The sequence below is a fragment of the Salmo salar genome, chromosome 23 (assembly GCF_965601325.2).
Source record: "Salmo salar chromosome 23, fSalSal1, whole genome shotgun sequence".
Lineage (NCBI taxonomy): Eukaryota > Metazoa > Chordata > Actinopteri > Salmoniformes > Salmonidae > Salmo > Salmo salar.
Window position 1 is genome coordinate 29,201,392 of NC_138313.1, and position 18,964 is coordinate 29,220,355.

At 42.9% G+C, this 18,964-nt stretch overlaps 1 long non-coding RNA gene across 1 annotated transcript in view; it reads right to left on the reverse strand.

Moving 5' to 3' along the window:
• Positions 1-4,739: 4,739 nt before the first annotated feature.
• LOC106584343 (uncharacterized) overlaps positions 4,740-18,964 on the reverse strand; it is a 54,923-nt gene continuing 40,698 nt past the window's right edge. Inside the window, exons 4-6 of the long non-coding RNA XR_001323725.3 lie at positions 12,131-12,222; positions 8,064-8,148; positions 4,740-5,126 (exon numbers count right to left, since the gene is read on the reverse strand). This is a non-coding gene — a long non-coding RNA (uncharacterized LOC106584343). The remainder of the gene's footprint in view (positions 5,127-8,063; positions 8,149-12,130; positions 12,223-18,964) is intronic.

The following is an 18,964-nucleotide window of genomic DNA, read 5'->3' on the forward strand; positions in this document are numbered from 1 at the left end:
TATAATTCATGGACAATTTTGTTGGAGTTGATAAATGTTTCGTTAGGGCAAATAAAGTCTGAAATTTCATAATGGAAAAGACAAACTTTAGAAGCCTTTTTAAAACTCAAATACACAATAACTTTGCTGCTGTGCAGGAAATTTCCCAGCAACAAAAGAGTGATCAAATTAAGATCCTACATCTGTAGGAGACGCTTTTATCCAAAGTGACTTACAGTAAGTACATTCATGTTAAGATAGCTAGGTGAGACAACCACATTTCACAGTCGTAATAAGTACATTTTTCCTCAATACAGAAGTTATCAGTTGAATCAGTGCACATTTTTTTCAGATTTAAAACAGTTGTAATTTGAAACTGGTCATGTCAAACTATAATTATCCCAGTGACTTTCTAATGTATTCTGAGCTTTTGCTTACCTACCCATCTCCTTTGTTGTCCTCTGTGAAAGTTATACACTACATATACAAAGTTACTTGGACACTCCTTCAAATTAGTGGATTCGGCTATTTCAGCCACACCTGTCGCTGACAGGTGTATAAAATCGAGCACACCGCCATGCAATCTCCATAGACAAACATTGGAACTAGAATGGCCTTACTGAAGAGCTCAGTGACTTATAACGTGGCACAGACATAGAATTCCACCTTTCCAACATGACAGTTCATCAAATTTCTGCCCTGCAAGAGCTGCCCCGGTCAACTATAAGTGTTGTTATTGTGAAGTGGAAACGTCTAGGAGCAATAACAGCTCAGCCGCGAAGTGGTAGGCTACACAAGCTCAAAGAACTTGACCGCCGAGTGCTTAGGCGTGTAGCGCATAAAAATCGTCTGTCCTCGGTTGCAACACTCACTACCGAGTTCCAAACTGCCCCTGGAAGCAACATCAGCGCAAGAACTGTTAGTCGGGAGCTTCATGAAATGGGTTTCCATCGCTGAGCAACCGCACACAAGCCTAAGATCACCATGCTCAATGCCAAGCGTCGGCTGGAGGGGTGTGAAGCTCGCCGCCATTGGACTCTGGAGCAGCAGAAGCGTGTTCTCTGGAGTGATGAATCACACTTCACAATCACAGTCCGATGGACAAATCTGGGGTTGGCGGATGCCAAGAGAATGCTACCTGCCCCAATGCATAGTGCCAACTGTAAAGTTTGGTGGAGGAGGAATAATGGTCTGGGGCTGTTTTTCATGGTTCGATCTAGGCCTCTTAGTTCCATTGAAAGGAAATCTTAACACTACAGCATACAATGACATTCTAGACGATTCTGTGGTTCTTGGTTTGTTGCAACAGTTTGGGGAAGGCCCTTTCAGCATGACAATGCCCCCGTGCACAAAGCGAGATCCATACAGAAATGGTTTATTGAGATCATTGTGGAAGAACTTAACTGGCCTGCACAGAGCCCTGACCTCAACCCCATCGAACACCTTTGGGATGAATTGGAACGCCGACTGCGAGCCTGGCCTAATCGCCCAACATCAGTGCTTGTAATCGCCCAACATCAGTGCTCGACCTCACTAATGCTCGTGGCTGAATGGAAGCAAGTCCCCGCAGCAATGTTCCAACATCGAGTGTAAAGCCTTCCCAGAAGAGTGGAGGCAGTTATAGCAGCAAAGGGGAGACCAACTCCATACTAATGCCCATGATTTTGGAATGAGATGTTCGACGAGCAGGTGTCCACATACTTTTGGTCATGTGGTGTATGTGTACTTAGTACTTACCGTTAGGCTAGTATCTCTACTTATTTTATAGCATATTCTGGTTACTGTATGTGTGTGGAGGAGGGCCTAAAAATGATAGCCAAAGCTACTGGGCTGATGATGATGTAAGTGTTACACACTCTTGTTGACTCTTGAAAAGTGCTGTGAATGGATCCCCTAAGAACGAGAATTGGCCCGTTGTTGTTTTGGCTGGTGCGGTCTGGAGGAGGGCAGGGAGCACAGAGGGAGCAGAGGGCCTGGTTCTGCTGGGAAAGAGAGGGAGAGAGCGGAGCAGTTGTGTGCTTCCCCAGGGACCCTACTGGGGAACCATACACCTGTCTGTCTGTTCTCAACTCATTTGTATAATGCTGGGTCATGGATGAAATTGAGTGTTAGGCAGCGGGATTGAAGTTTTAATTCTGGCTCGGTGGTTTGGGGCAGCTGTTCTGCCTTTCCCCTCCCAGTCAATTAGGACGGAGAGGCAGAACAGGGCCATGCTGGAGCGGAGGCTGGCTGTCATCAAGTACTGCTGCCACCACGCTGAATGGAAATCAAATGAAGGAGTTGAGTCATGTTGAGCTAGCTAATGTTTGTCCTTCTCTAAACAGTAAATATGTTGTGAATATTCACTCAAGTGGACAGAGGGAGGCGGAATGTCAGTGAGACGAGGCAAAGCAGCCAAGTGTTGCGAAATTATAGGTTGCGATTGCATTGTGCAACAGTAATATTGTAATAGGTGTTCATGACTCGAGAGAGGTCGTTTTTCAATTAGCAGTATCTGTAGCCTGCAGCTAAAAGATCCTATGTTTTTACAACATGCCACTGTTCCACCAGGCATCTGTCAGGTGGAAATGTACCGCCTCCAACAGCCGAGCGACTAACTCCACATGCGAGGAAGCTGCAGTCTCCCCAGTCCTCGGGTGACTGACACTAAAACGAAGTCAGCAACTTTAAGTCGCTGAGGAGAGAAAACGCAACATGCCGACTGGACCGCACAAAGCAATCCTGATGGGTGATCTGAGGAGTGTGTGCCCGAGCAGGCCCCACAGGAACCAAATCCACCCCTCTGCTCTCTGTACTCTCACTCTCCTTCCAAATCTGCACCTCAACCTGGTGCTGACCTGGATATGGGAAGTGGTGTCATCTCATGCTCACTCTCTCTGCACAGATGAAATAGGACTAGGGGTTAGGTGTATGTCGTCCATGCTTAATGCCTCCAATATGCACCAGACCATCAGATTCAGGCCGAAGGATGAGTCACACAGGCTTAGATGCCGCCACAGTGTCCCAACCACCCCATGGTAATACCCTTTTGTTTTTTAAGTGCTGTCCTAGTCAGAACTGTGTGTTCATGAGCGAGTGTGTTTGTTGGGGGGGGGGGGGGGGGGGGGGGTTTGCCTAGTCTGTGACTGTTTGACCTCTCTTTGGGCCATGGCTAATGCAGAGTGTGGGCTCCTGAATGGGACCAGGGTCAGTGCCCAGTGACACATGACCTGCCACGGTTAATTGCAGCAGAACAATAGGCTCAGCCCCAGCCCCGGATCATCCCATTACACCTCCATGCCAAATGAATTGTTTGTTTTTGTGTGCCGCTCTCTCCTGACCTTTCCGCCAACTTGCTTTCATAACGTTCTGTATAAACCTGGAAACACAGGATTCAATCTGCACTTGAACACAGATGGGCCTTCGATTGGTTCTCTTAAGGATGTTCCGGAGTGCCATGATGCTAACCATCTCCTGGGCTTGACTTGACTTTACATGATAGAGAACGCTTCCTGCCTGGATCCTCTGAGAGGACAATCAAGTGTGAGTGAGGAGGTATATCCACTTACTGTGTGGTTTCTGTTTGCTGATTTACACAGTAAATACTTGAGAGAGATATGGGTAATCAATAAGCCCAAATGGGCACACATACCCTCTTTAGTTGGCAGTGATGAATGACTGGGCTGCGTGGTAGGCAGTGGAAAGGCTGTGTGTGTGTGTGTTTGTTTTAAATAAACGGGTGTTGAATAGCCACGGCTGAAAGCCGGCCTGGGAGCTTCGAGAGAAAGGAGAGAGAGAGCAGCTAATGTGACAGAGACAGTTTCATCACCTGAGGGCTGCAGTGATACAACATGAACAATATAAGATACCACACACCGTACTGGAGGATAGAGTTACCCGGCCATGTCCTGTATTTAGATCAATTATGACCAGAAATGGTGTTATCATTTACACGGTAGTGACCAGCCTTATTCAGGTTTTTATAGAGGCCATAACAGTGTCAACATACCTAACTCTGCAGCTGCAAATGGTGTGTGTGGTAGGGTGTGTGGGGGGTATTCTCTGTCACCATATTCTGGCTTCTGCATCCCCTATAACTTTAATCTAGGGGTGTACAACTCCTGTTATGGAGGGCTTGAACAAAAACCTGCAGTCACCTTCCCCTGGCTTGGATGTGAAAACCCTACCCCAGATATCCAAATATTGTAATGCACATCATACACCGAATGTACAAAACATTATGAACATCTGCTCTTTCCATGACGTAGACTTATCAGGTGAATCCAGGTGAAAGCTATGATCCATTATTGATGTCACTTGTTAAATCCACTTCAATCTCTGTAGATGAAGGGGAGGATACAGGCTAAAGAAGGATTTTTAAGCCTTGAGACAACAGAGACATGGATTAGATTAGGTATGTGTGCCATTCAGAGGGTGAATGGGCAAGACAAAAGATTGGAGTGCCTTAGAACAGGTATGCTAGTAGGTGCCAGGCACACCGGTTTGTGTCAAGAACTGCAACGCTGCTGGGTTTTTCACACTCAACAGTTTCCTGTGTGTATCAAGAACGGTCCACCACCCAAAGGACATACAGCCAACATGACAGAACTGTGGGAAGGAAGCATTGTAGTCAACATGGGCCATGCTTGTGAAATGCTTTCGACACCTTGTAGAGTCCATGCCCCAACGAACTAAGGCTGTTCTCAGTGCAAAAGGGTACAGCTCAATATTATTAATGTTTTGAAAACTCAGTGTGTTTCTACCGAAGACACAGCACACCATGATTTCATTGATTTAATATGATCACAGATTGAAGATATGTAACATCATGAAATCCAATACATCAACGGACGATATAGTTCATATCATAAGCAGCGTAACCTCTATTGGTAAAAAGTTTTGTTGTTTCAGTTGTAACAGTTTCAAAATGAACCATGTTCTGAAAATTTTACAAGGTGCAAGTTTTGTCTTCACAGAGACAGATCATTCCCTCACATTTGCAGCAGAAGCAGCGGTGTGTAGATGTGTTTTGCGTGACTGATCTCTCCTTAGGTCCTGTCTTTGAAGCTGTTCTTGGAGGCCAGAGTTATAGCAGAAGGAACTCCATCTCCATCACCCATCAACGGACGAGTACCCTTGGATGTGCATCAAGAACATCAGAAGGACACCTGGAAAGAAATACAAAATACAGGTATACAACACCATTTCCTGGTTGAGGTCTTGCTGCCTTCCAAGTAATAGCAATATACAATACTAATTTAGCTGGATAAAAGGGATTAATTGCCTGTCCTTATATTTTACCCTGTGTAACTGAATGTTTTTTTTTATGGTTACCATAACGCCTTTCAGATGTACTTTTAAGGATATGTGTAAAGCCCTCGCTTTGTATGAAATGTGTTACATAAAAAATATTGATTGGTTGACAGGGAGAGCAAGCAATGGGTTTGGCCCACCAGCAGACGGCGTATCGTCACACACCACACCACACTACATGCTGCCTCACCCACAGATCATGCATGGCACGAGGCAGGGCGGGGTGAGGTGGGGGGAGCCCAGGGGGGGCAGAAAGAGGCCGGGGCTCCTAGGTGTGTGAGTAATCACCCGTCTCCTAAGGCAAACACTGATTGGGAATCTGAGAGCCTCTTTCGCACCGAATGTGGATCTCACGTTCGTCTGCCGATCGTTCGGTGTGCTGTTGACTTATGATTGCCAACATTTTCAAGTGATTCTACATGTACAATCGGTTTGCACTCGGTTCGCAAGTACTCCTGGCAGGCAAACAGTATTGGTGTTATCTCTTTGCCCGACCGGTCGACCTGGGACCACAAACACCAACTAGCCAAATCCTTCCTGCAAAGACGAGGAAATTACTGATTTACAGACTCTGGTTGTGTCTACAATCCAGGCCCATCTGCAAAGGCTGACTTTAACACATATTCTACTGCATGGTTTATTCTCCCAGTCAATATATGAGTTGGCCTAAATAACATGTATATAAAAGCTTGCCAAGCAGACAATTGGATGAATAATATTTTATGAAGTGGCACTACAGTTTGTAGTACTATATGTTACTGTATAACATACCAAACAGTTCAACTGTAATTCACAGCACTTCAGCGGTCCTCACTGAGGGGAATACTGCTCAACATATAGTCAAGTCTGGCTGGCTTAAAGACACTCTCTGGAGTGTGTTTAGAAAATTAAGGGCCTTGATTTTTCCTAATTGTCCATTTTATCATTTTATTACAGCTAGCTTACTGTGATGGGCTTCTATTTTAATTGATGCAATACAATTAAAGCGTGACTTATTTCATTCCCCACTACAGTGAATTGCATATGTCGGCTCTGCTATATTTAAATAGCATTAAGTAATTGGAAAAACACAAGAAGGGAAGGCAGAACATGTAACCAAAGGGCAAAATTGTCTTTGTGGATTTATTTTTTCCCCCATAAATATTCCAGGGGTTCTTCTATCATGCCCAAGTTTAGGGCAGAGAGGAAATAGTCTTTAACTGATACAGAAACTAATTTAGGATAGCTTTTCCAAAGAGATATGCTTTCCACCCTAGAACGAACATTTGGCCCAAGCCGGTACCTTCAGTACAAAAAATGCTAATGAAGTTGATCTCTTAGCCATTCTAAACTAATTGCATAGTCAAGATTACAAAGTATTCAGTCGGTGAAAAAGGGATTGTTAATTTAAATGGTACCATATAATGCTCATAGTCTCCATAAATATGTAGATGGTAATCGGTGGCTGTAGGCTGGCTTTAAATGACATTGTCACTAGCTGCCAGAGCAACCCTCATTCCCTATTCCTCTGTAAGGGGAGGTAGGTAGGTCTCACTGCACACACCAGGCCGATATAGGCAAATAGCTAGGCTATAATTGCAAGAGGAAATCACTAATAGTGCAAATACGTTTTTACCATTTGAAGAACGCTATAAAAATATGATAAATATCATGACATTAGATGCAGTTGAAGTGCTTCAACACTAAACCCAAAGCCTCAGCATTATCCCCAACCTCTTTAACATAAACCAATGGCATGTGCTGCCTATGGACATAAATGGCCTCATGGATGCCAAGTATTGACAATAGTAACAATAAGTATACAAACAAAGTATTGCTTCTTTCCCCGCAAACAAATAGAACAAAGCATTACAAAACTACAGTCTTGTTCACTTTTCTCCCCTCCATTCTCCTCTTTCTCTGGCTCTCTCGTTTTCTCCCCCCTCTAAAAATACAGAGACAATGCCTTGAGGCTCTCTAGTCACTATTGTGTGCCTGCGAGTTCATTGTTCTCAGCTGATCAGCCGTGGTAAATGTGGAGCCCTGCAACTCATTACGTATTCTCAGTCCCTCGGAGCAGAGCGGAGGTGGCCATGGGAAGTTCCTGCTGGCTGGGCCTGGCCGGGAGAGAAAGCAAGGCCTTATAAATTACCTGGCCTGGCCCGTCTGGACATCTTGTGAGTCCATTCGTCCCCGTCCTGCTCTCCTACCTCCCTCCCCAGGGTTAAAGAGCTCCAGCTCTCCCTTTGACTGTCTGTGGACAAGTCCTGTCTGTTCATCCCTCATCCCCGCTCAGTCTCAGTCACAGCTCCCTCCTCGGGTTTAAGTGTGGGACCGTGAGCAGAGTACACCCCACCACTCCCATTCTCCTCTCCTGTCCCCACATCCCCCCTCACTATCTACTCCTGCTTTGGCCCAGCACAGAGTGGGCGGAAGTAGGACACAGTATGTTCTCTACTTATTTCCCAGGAAAACATTTTCTTATCTATGTTTAGAGTTGTTCGTTAGGAGACTAGAGTGAGTTTTTTATGTTTATGGATTGTGTAGCGTAGAAACAACTTTTTCATAAATTCTCGACTCTTTCTGAGGAAACTGTGGCAACTTCAGCTCGTGTGAAACAGAGAGAAACTCCACCCTTGAAGGCCTCCTCTAGCCTACCTTAGCTTGGGTGTTCTGAGACAGTAAACCAGTTCTGTTGATATGAGGTGGGTGTGAGGGACAGCAGTAACTAGGCTACCATGCTAGAGAGAAGGGGTTGGGGGATGGCTGGCCATTTGTATTGCTTGACGTGACAATAATTAGAGTTGACTCACCCTCTCCCTGGTTATAATCCGCTGGATATACTGCACTCATACAGGTGTCCAGAAAATCCAATTATCACAACCATGGTAGGTAAAACTAGGGGGAAAAAAACAGGAGAAAATCAGAACTAGAGATGTCATTGCCATTTAAAAAAAAAACATTTCAGACTTGAGATGAAACTCCTTGGCTGCACATTATAAAGCTTAAAAAAATTATAATGCTTAACAAAAAATCTTGGATATGTGGGTTAGTGCTGAGTAATTACTGCTTTTTGAGGTTGGTTCGTTTTCGGTTCAATATTTAAAATAATCACGGTTTTCGATTTCGGGTTCAATTATTTTTTTTTAACATGAAATGTATTATGAAATAATGACATTCAATTGATTTTAGAGCTTTTTAATGGAAATTTGAAAGTCCAAAATAGTAAACATTCAATTGCCAAAACATTGAAAATGTGACATTGTCTCTGTCAAGTAGGGTAGACATCAATAGAAAATAGGAAATTACTATGAAATAAGAAAATATTTCAGTTGTGTAAATAACTTAGTTTTTATTGCATGACTTTGTTATGTTGTATTCCTTAAAGTCATCATCTCATCTCTGCTCAGGCAGTAGCAGCCAGCCAGCCAGGCCATCTAATGTTATCTCTCTGCTCCCCATCCTGTACTGTCTTTTGTCATTCTATTTAGCTAGGCTAGCCTGCCTAAGTACTGTATGCTGCAGAGCAGTCTGACAAAATAATTTGACTAGTTCTTCAAAGTATATCAGGCATACGTTCATGAACTGTCAATCTCTATCTTTCTCATCGTTGTGTTGTGTACATTCATCTCTCACGCGGTCTGTGTGTATCTAACCCATAGCAGGCATAGAAGTGTATCCGTCAGGCTCAATGGATTATGGTCATTGTAGTTAATTACCACGTTTCTGCGCTGAACTAGGTTGAATATTTGCATCATGAAAACTACAACTCCCTTCAGCCCAGCGTCCCACATAGTTCTTGACTTTAATTCTAAAATGAATGACTTTATTTAAACGGCGAGTTGGGCACACAAAAAAACCTAACAAAATGGAATTCAAGTAATTGAACAGACGTCGGTCGATTAGTTATTTAATAACAACTAAAAAAACAAATTGCTAAGCACTAATGTAGGTGTTTTGTGTCCATACAAGAGCATACAAACTGGCTAAAGTAAGAGAGGAGGAACCAGTCTCACTGCAAGATTGAGTACATCATATAACAGTAGAGGATAGACTTTTCCACCCTGCTGTTGTTAGAAGAGGAGGGAGAAGAGGCGGAGGAGGAGTATTAGTGCTTCCTTCCCTGCAGGGTCCCAGTATTCCCCCACTCCTCCATCCTCTCATCTCCCCAGCAACAAAGGCCTGGAGCCCGGGCCACTCCTCCAGCCAGCTGCCTCCAGTAGCACCATGCTGGGGGCTGTGGGAGGAAGCCAGAGTGCCCCTCTACCCCCTCTGCTCTGTCCCCGCAACCCCAAACATGTGGGCTCAAATCCCGTCAGTGTGGCCAGGCGCACGGCTGGAACAAACTCTCCCCTTAGAAGTCCTGCTTCTCCTCTCTGACCTGAGTGATGGCTGCCCTGGGACAGGCAGATGTGGTCCCATACTAAGTATCAAGGTACACAGAACAACTAACAACTTTGTTGTCAACAAAGATCCCAGATCCTTGCATTTCCGCACAACAACATTGACAATTCCTACACATCACAGTTTTCATCTCTATGACTTGTCCTTATACATTTTAGTAATTTAGCAGACATTCTTATCCAGAGCAACTTACGGGAGCAATTAGGGTTAAGTGCCTTGTTCAAGGGCACATCAACAGATTTTCCACCTAGTCGGCTATGGGATTCAAACCAGCAACCTTTCGTTTACCGGCCCAACACTCTTAACCACCAGGTTACCCGCCACCCTGTGAGGGTTGCAGGTTACAGTATTAGAAATGAGTTGAAGGGTCAGTCCTTTTTCAATACTATAGTACAATCCAAAGTACATGCATTATTGAATTAATAATTGAAAGACAATGGGATGTGTGAGCAGAGAAAAATGTATCTTTAAACATGACAAGTGGACAAAGTGCCATGTGTGTGAGCGTAATGAGTCTAGACTAACCCCTCCTGAGTTTGGTCAATAAAACCAAGCATCCCAGTGGGACTTCACTCTGTTTGGATTTCAACAACCGTGAAGCAAAGCAAATATGAAACTCAAATATTCAATTGTATTACCTACATATTTAACAATGGAAATTAGCAAAAGTAACAAATCCTGCTGTGGAAACCGCCTTCCTAAAGCCATCTTCATACCCTCATAACAATCTAGTAGGCTGTCGTGACAATGCCAAGACCTGAAGGTTCCCAAGGGTTCCACGTCTCCAGCTAGTGTCCTTAACTAACATAAATAGACACGGTTTTGCCAATGAACGTACAGTATAACCATGAGTATCTCCAGAATCCTCCCAGTTCCACTCTGTCCCTTAAAGATGCTTTCATTCATTTTAGATTGGGTCTAAATGGAGTCTTACTCTTTGTGACCAAGGTTTTGAAATTAGAATAATTTATATTAAAATTGTGACTTGTTCTGAAATAACCATCCTAATAAGATATTCATTATTTCCATTTCAGATATGGTGAAATTCCACTGTGCTTTATTGTAAATCACCTAGTATTGGAACCGCTCTGTCCCTGCTGCCCCATCACACTGAATGACTGGAGAAGGCAAGTGCTTCACAGTTAACGTGCTTGGTGACACACAGCAACATTGGGTTGCTGACTTGGAATAGGCATCTTTTAAGGGCCTTAAACTCAAAGAATGTCATTGTTCCTGAGCAGAGGCTAGCTGCAGAAGAGGACCAACACTGCACCACAGAGGAGCTGTGAAAAAAGGAAACTGTGTTTCCACCACACATTACTCTTACGACAAAGCAGGAAATAGTTCACAGGGATATGCCACATTCCACATTCCACAAGGGCCAATGCAGCTTCCTTTCGGCACGTCAGACTGGTGTATGACAGTAGTAGGGGTGAGGGAACGCTTGCACAATACCTGGTGACATTAAGGAACTGAGAACTGGGAAGGGTCTCTCTATGAAACCTCACCAGCAGAATAGGGTTCAGGAATGTACACCATGTTTTTCTTTATATACGCAAAGAGAGCAGGGTGGGTGTAGGAACTCAGAGGTTCCATGATGCGTTGTACTGGTTTGTTCTTGAGGGAAATCCAAGGGTTGAAGACACTAAAAAGTGAAATAACGTAATCTTAAAATGATGGAATGGATATGGATTGGGGTCAGATGTGTGAGTTGATCAGTAGTCTTTCTCCAGTCTCAGAGTAATTTCCTCTCAGCTGTTCTAAAGACCATCCGATGGCAGTCTTCCCATGACTGAGTTCATATTCTTTGTGCCACACACAATTTGGAATAGTGATTGTTGGGCCTCCCACCCTCTCAAGGCATTGTAGAAAGTAACCAACCAGGAAAAACAAGCATGGCAAGGCTTCTCAGAGGTAATGGGAATATTTTTGGGAGGATGTTTTATTGTCACAAACACAGGAAGGTGCAGTGAAATGTGTTGTTTACAGGGTCAGCCAGAGTAGTACGGCGCCGCTCGAGCAAATTAGGGTTAAGTCCCTTGCTTAGGCTCCCGAGTGGCACAGCGGTTAAAGGCACAGTGCAAGAGGTGTCACTACAGTCCCTGGTTTGATTCCAGGCTGTATCACATCCGGACGTGATTGGGAGTCCCATAGGGCAGTGCACAATTGGCCCATCATCGCCCGGGTTTGGCAAGGGTAGACCGTCATTGTAAATAAGAATTTGTTCTTAACTGGCTTGCTTAGTTAAATTAAGGTTAAATAAAAAATATATATATATTTAAGGGCACCTCAACAAGTTTTTCACCTTGTCGGCTTGGGTATTCGAACAAGCGACCTTTCGGTTACTGGCCCAAGAACACTTTGTTTTTCAGAGGGGAAGAGTAATGGTAATAGTAGCTGTGAGCATTAAGGTGTACCAATGTGCACCAATGGACAACATTCAAGAGCTGTCTATTCTCTTCAGTCCCAAACTTACCATATCTGGTGTGATCTCTGTCTCCTGGACAGACAGGTCTCGTCTTGGTCATACGGTCATATGGATGTCAGCAGGGTCCTCTCACCTTTTCTCTAGCAAAATAAAACACATAAACAAAGGCTGGCTTACTATGTGTACCCACATGTATTTAGAACACCATGCTTTGTGTATCTGGGAGCATCTAGATTGAGTAATTATATTTTTCAGGCAGTGGTGCTGTACACAAACTAATCACTTTAGGGTTGCCATTTGAACATGACGTCCCTCTTTATCTAGTCCAAAGGAAACTATTGTTGACCCCCCACCCCCCCGCACCCTCACACCTCGAAAACAAATCTCTGTAGAACGTTTTTTGGGGCGAGCTTGTATAATCACACAGAGGGTACGAGAGACAGACAGGCCTGTACCAAGACAGACAGTAGGGAGCAGAAAAGAAAGAGTGTCCTTGTGTTGGACTACATTCTGCAGCTGCCTCAAGTTCTTGCAGTATATTAATACACATGGGCACGTAATGAATGGGGGCCGCTGTGTGACGGTATGTTACTGTAGGCATCTTGCTCCTATAACCCCACTACAGGCTGATCTGAAGGCTCCACTGCGAGGCATCGCCATCATAATTCTTCCCCATCATAAAGAGGACTTGTTGGGGATCCGTGTGGTCTGTCTGTCCTCTACAATATCCTGCCTTCAGGGCCTGCCCATGGCCCATGCCAGCCAGACCCAGTTGTGTTCTTTGGCTTGGCAGTGTCTCTGAAGCCCAGACTGTTCACTCAACTTGGAGTCGCTCAGAGGAACTTAGAGGAAAAATGTAGATAAACAGGTTCAAGTAGGGTTAAAACCTTTTAATAGTGATACTGCCAGGGATGAAGAAGAAGATCCTCATTGAAATGTCGACTATTCCTTTCCATTGCAAACATGTTTAGAGATATACCGAATTGTTAAAGTACTATTAGCTCGAGACCAACAAGGATTGAAACTATATGCTGAATTATGATAGCCTTTGTTAAATGTAGATTTCCCAGAATGCATAGCGATTGTATTTTCTTTGAGTGCCTCTGCTTCAGAAAGCATGCTAGTTGTTTTTGTGCCAACATGTAATTCTAATTTGCAAGGAGAACTGCAGGTGGCTTTAGAGTGTCCTAACCAAAGCATTAAATAAACAGAGGTGTGTGTCTACTTTGATTACACATTTATTCTGTTACAGTTGGAACACAGGAGGGGCGAATCAAAAGGCTCATTTTCAGGATGTCACAGCTCTGAACATGAACAATGAACATTTGTATTGTATTTTCAAAGTTTGAGCCACGTGATCACTGTTTGTATATCATTTACCCACACAATATCACATTTTTCATACGCATAGGCTTTACTGATATTGTGTGTTGCTTTGGATGCTATGGAAGTGTCAGCTAATTGACCATAACTTTATCAAAAAACAAATTCCTTATCATTAACATTCCTCCCAGATATTCTCCTTAGATAGATAAAGCCTAAGTAAATAAGTGTGGAGGATATGATGAATAAACAGGGTTGAAAAGCAGAAATCCTATATGTGTGGGCACTGCACTCTGTGACAGAGCTCTAGATAGCTGTATGGTAGTATGTTTGTCCCAGTGAAAAGAGGGGCTATGTTCAGCCCAGACTGGGCCCCCATAATGCTGCAAACGCCACGGATTTGGAGCTCTCTTTTGTTGTCTCGGCAATGCTGACATCACACACTGCTGATGGGCCGAAATCCCTCTTTCTCCAGCACCAGCACTTTTGAAACAAAACTGCCATGACACTGATGAGTAATGCCAACTTGCCCAAAAAATCCCTCATTAAATCACACACAAGCACGTGTGCGCATACTCACACAGGCACACAACTGTGTGTTACCAATAAATCCAAAAGGTAATCAGAAATATATTACTGCTGCTGCCACAAACATTTTTCATGAAGCCTCTACATGTGGACCTGGCACTTACACTGTTAGTCTCTGACGCTGACTCGCCTGTCCTTCCCCAACCACACATCAACAGGGAAGTGTAAAAACCATTTTTCACATTTTAACAAACAAATACTGAAACATTGCGACAAACAGCATCTAAATGTGGCTGAGATTATGATAGGCCTCACATATCTTAAATGACAAAGCGTTGTGTAATTCCAGAAGTCATGAATGATGTGGCCATGTTGGTATTGGTATCTGAATGTGAGAGGAGAGAGGGAATGGAAGGTTTTCTATCAGGATGGAGTTATAAGACACAGAGAATGGAAGGTTAGCTTACCCTTCAGTGTTTACAGAAACACTTGCATAGGAACACATGACTCAGGCCTCTTCTGTGGGTGATTGATTAGACAAGAGGCTAAAGTAAGAGAGGTTCTCCCTCTGGACTGAGTTCAAATGAAGGATACTGTTGCTGAATCCATTCAGTTTGAAAATAATAGTGAAACACTCCATGAGTGTCATCGCTTCCAAATAACCGAACGAGTGTTTTGCCAGTTATAGGGATACACTCTCTTCCCTACTGGAAGAGGAAAACTGTTGGGATGATACCAGCTCTCAGAAGCATCATGAAGGTTCCACTCAAACAATCAAATACAATCAATCACAATAGCATCCTCAGGCACTTAGGCTTTGAGGGAGGTCACTAGTCTATCTCTCTATCACCCCCCACCCCCCCCCCCCCCCCCTCCACACACACACACACACCACCCTCGAGTCTAGGGAGTATCAATCTGTTAAACATGTGACAAATGGCATCATTTGGGAGGCCATGGGGCATATCCAGGACCAATGAGACAGCAGAAATAGGCTGTGAAGAGCTGTCCTTTATTCACAGATGCTCCTGTGGGACTCGCCATGACAATTTCAAAATCACTGAACAAGTTGACACTTATTTGCAGGGCAATGAGCACCACTACCCTCTGAGGGAGGAAACCATATCCTCAATCCACATGGGAAGACGTGTAACCAAACAAAATGATGTCATGGAAGATCAATGGTTTCAAAGTCGGAAGCATACATGACCATTCTAAAAACATTAGTATTGCGAAGGTTAGATATTGGTATTTTACTAACTTATGTACACTCAATCAGTTAAGTTAATCACCAAATATAGACATATTTATTAATGTTATTGATTTAATACACAACTCAATATGACAACAATATACAGTACCTGTCAAAAGTTTGGACACACCTACTCATTCAAGGGTTTTTCTTTATTTTTACTATTTTCTATTTTGTAGAATAATAGTGAAGACATCAAAACTATGAAATAACACATATGGAATCATGTAGTAAGCAAAAAAGTGTTAAACAAATCAAAATATATTTTATATTTGAGATTCTTTAAAGTAGCCAACCTTTGTCTTGATGACAGCTTTGCACACTCTTGGCATTCTCTCAACCAGCTTCATGAGGTAGTCACCTGGAATGCATTTCAATTAACAGGTGTGCCTTGTTAAAAGTTAATTTGTAGAATTTCTTTCCTTCTTAATGCATTTGAGCCAATCAGTTGTGTTGTGACAAGGTAGGGGGTATACAGAATTGTTGTGTTATTGTGTTATTGTGCTATTGGTGTTATTGAATGTACGTTTGTTTATGTGTAACTCTGTGTTGTTGTTTTTGTCGCACTGCTTTGCTTTATCTTGGCCAGGTCGCAGTTGTAAATGAGAACTTGTTCTCAACTGGCCTACCTGGTTAAATAAAGGTGAAATAAAAACATTTTTTTTAAAAGGGGGATAGTCAAGGGAAAGGGGGATACCTAGTCAGTTGTACAACTGAATGCCTTCAACTGAAATGTGTCTTCTGCATTTAACCCAACCTCTCTTTGGTAAAAGACCAAGTCCATATTATGGCAAGAACAGCTCAAATAAGCAAAGAGAAACGACAGTCCATTATTACTTTAAGACATAAAAGTCAGTCAATGTGGAAAATTTCAAGAACTTTAAAAGTTTCTTTAAGTGCTGTCGCAAAAACCATCAAGCGATATGATGAAACTGGCTCTCATGAGGACCACCACAGGAAAGGAAGACCCAGAGTTACCTCTGCTGCAGAGGATAAGTTAATTAGAGTTACCAGCCTCAGAAATTGCAGCCCAAACAAATGCTTCAAAGAGTTCAAGTAACAGACATCTCAACCAACTGTTCGGAGGAGACTGCGTGAATCAGGCCTTCATGGTCGAATTGCGGCAAAGAAACCACTACTAAAGGACACCAATAAGAAGAAGAGACTTGCTCGTGCCAAGAAACACGAGCCATGGACATTAGACCCGTAGAAATCTGTCGTTTGGTCTGATGAGTCCAAAATTGAGATTTTTGGTTTCAACCGCCATGTCTTTGTGAGATGCAGAGTAGGTGAACGGATGATCTCCGCATGTGTGGCTCCCACTGTGAAGCATAGAAGCGGAGGTGTGATGGTGTGGGTGTGCTTTGCTGGTGACACTGTCTGGGATTTATTTAGAATTCAAGGCACACTTAACCAGCATGGCAACCACAGCATTCTGCAGCAACACGCCATCCCATCTGGTTTGCGCTTAGTGGGACTATCATTTGTTTTTCAAAAGGACAATGACCCAACACACCTCCAGGTTGTGTAAGGGCTATTTGACCCAGAAGGAGAGGGATGGAATGCTGCATCAGATGACCTGGCCTCCACAATCACCCAACATCAACCTAACTGAGATAGTTTGGGATGAGTTGGACCGCAGAGTGAAGGAAAAGCAGTCAATAAGTGCTCATCCATATGTGGGAACTCCTACAAGACTGTTAAAAAGAATTCCAGTTGAAGCTGGTTGAGAGAATGCCAAGAGTGTCCAAAGCTGTCATCAAGGCAAAGGGTGGCTACTTTGAAGAATCTCAAATATAAAATATATTTTGATTCGTTTAACACTTTTTTTGGTTACTACGTGATTCCATTTGTGCTATTTTCATAGTTTGATTTCTTCACTATTATTCTACAATGTAGAAAATAGTAAAAATAAAGAAAAACCCTTGAATGAGTAGGTGTGTCCAAACTTTTGACTGGTACTGTAGATATATATACATATACACATATACACATATATAATTTATTTGTGGGTTCTATTTATTTTTCTTGTTCAAGTGAAGAGGCAAAATGGGGACTTTCAGAACTGCATGAACACCCTGATAACTTTACAACAATCTATTGGCAAATGGCTCTCAATCAAACATCTAAAAAAAATACTGTCAATCTTCTGTATAGATCAGTGAACTCCAGTGACATGTAACGCAACAAACTGACACAACCCTAAGCTGATTAAATAGAACAGCAGCTCTGTGCTACACACACACACACACACACACACACACACACACACACACACACACACACACACACACACACACACACACACACACACACACACACACACACACACCAACTCTCTCCTAACTACTGAAAACTTTTAATGAGCACTTCTAGCACACCCATAACCTCCCCTAACCCCCCCCCCCCCCCCCTTTACTGAAATCTGTGGAGATCTGTCAGTGCCAACTAAATTCTTACTCAGGTTGTCAACCATGCCTCTGCTAGACAGGGTCACAGGGTTAAAATCGATTTCACAGGCCACCTGGAGAGCCTAGGCTGCGAACTGACTCAAAAAATGAATATCAGACTTAGAATTGCTTACCACCCAGAGCTAGGCCCAGGCTAACACGCCCACTAAAAAGTCCCCAGCCCAACAGAAGTTTGCACAGGCAGGCTGGAGCTGATGACCCTGCAAGCTGACCTCCTCAAACTTCAACTGAATTGTTCTGGCAGTTTCCACGGTGACGAGGCACTCCAAGCTTTATCCTACTTAGGCTACTGAAACAAGTGGGACCAAATCTTCTCTCCATAATCTACTGGGCAAAATTTTTTGCATTTCCTTATTTTCTCTGAATGTCCTTTTTACAGGGTACCTATTGTGATTTATTTAGCATTTAGGTTGGATTTCTTCAACTGTGTAATGTAATCGATAATTATATTGATATAATGATAGTTTATTATTTACAAAATTAGCTTTTGTTTATGTAACTATGGCTGGGGTTGTTTTTGATGTTGTTGTTGTTTTGGAGGAGTAGGTTATGTTTTTGTGCAATTTCTTGTGGTGTTAATGTGGTCAAATCCCACTCTGCCCTCCTCCCCATGTCTGCATGACTGTTATTGAATTTCATTGCTGTCTTTCCATTTTTATTGTCTATAAATGTGAATAAAATTAGGCTGAATAAAACGATATCCGAGTCCCCCTAATCTTTGTGTTTAGTGATTGTTCCTGTTCAAGAGTCAGAGCAAACTTCCACTCATACTGCTTCAACAAACTGGACTATCAAAATGGGAATTTACAAATACTGATTTGTATAATCACACTCATCTGAAAGAACATCAACATCATTCTCTTATTAAACCACAATTTCACAACAGTCACTTATGTTGACTTTATACACTTATGTGATACTTATGGACAAAGAGGGTTGGGATCAATTCGGTTTTCATTCGGTTTTCATTCATTCAATTTATCCCATGGAAGGCTACATAATCGCCTAAGGGTCATCCTTTGAGCTGCTTCTTACACTGGTCTAGAGTTCAAGACAATCAGAAGTCCTGACAACTAGAGCATTGAGTAAAATGAGTCTCCTATCTGTCAGTGAAAGCTGACACAGATAGGCCTAATCAAAAAGATGATTAATCAATAACCGCAATTTTCTAATGTTTTCTTTTCCATTCCCTGTCAATAATGATTTAATCAATTGATCCTTTTCTTAATTAATTTTCCCTTTCTCAGAATGTCCTTGTGGACAGGATTGTTTTGCGTTTTACATGAATGGTCACTTGGCGAGCGCTAA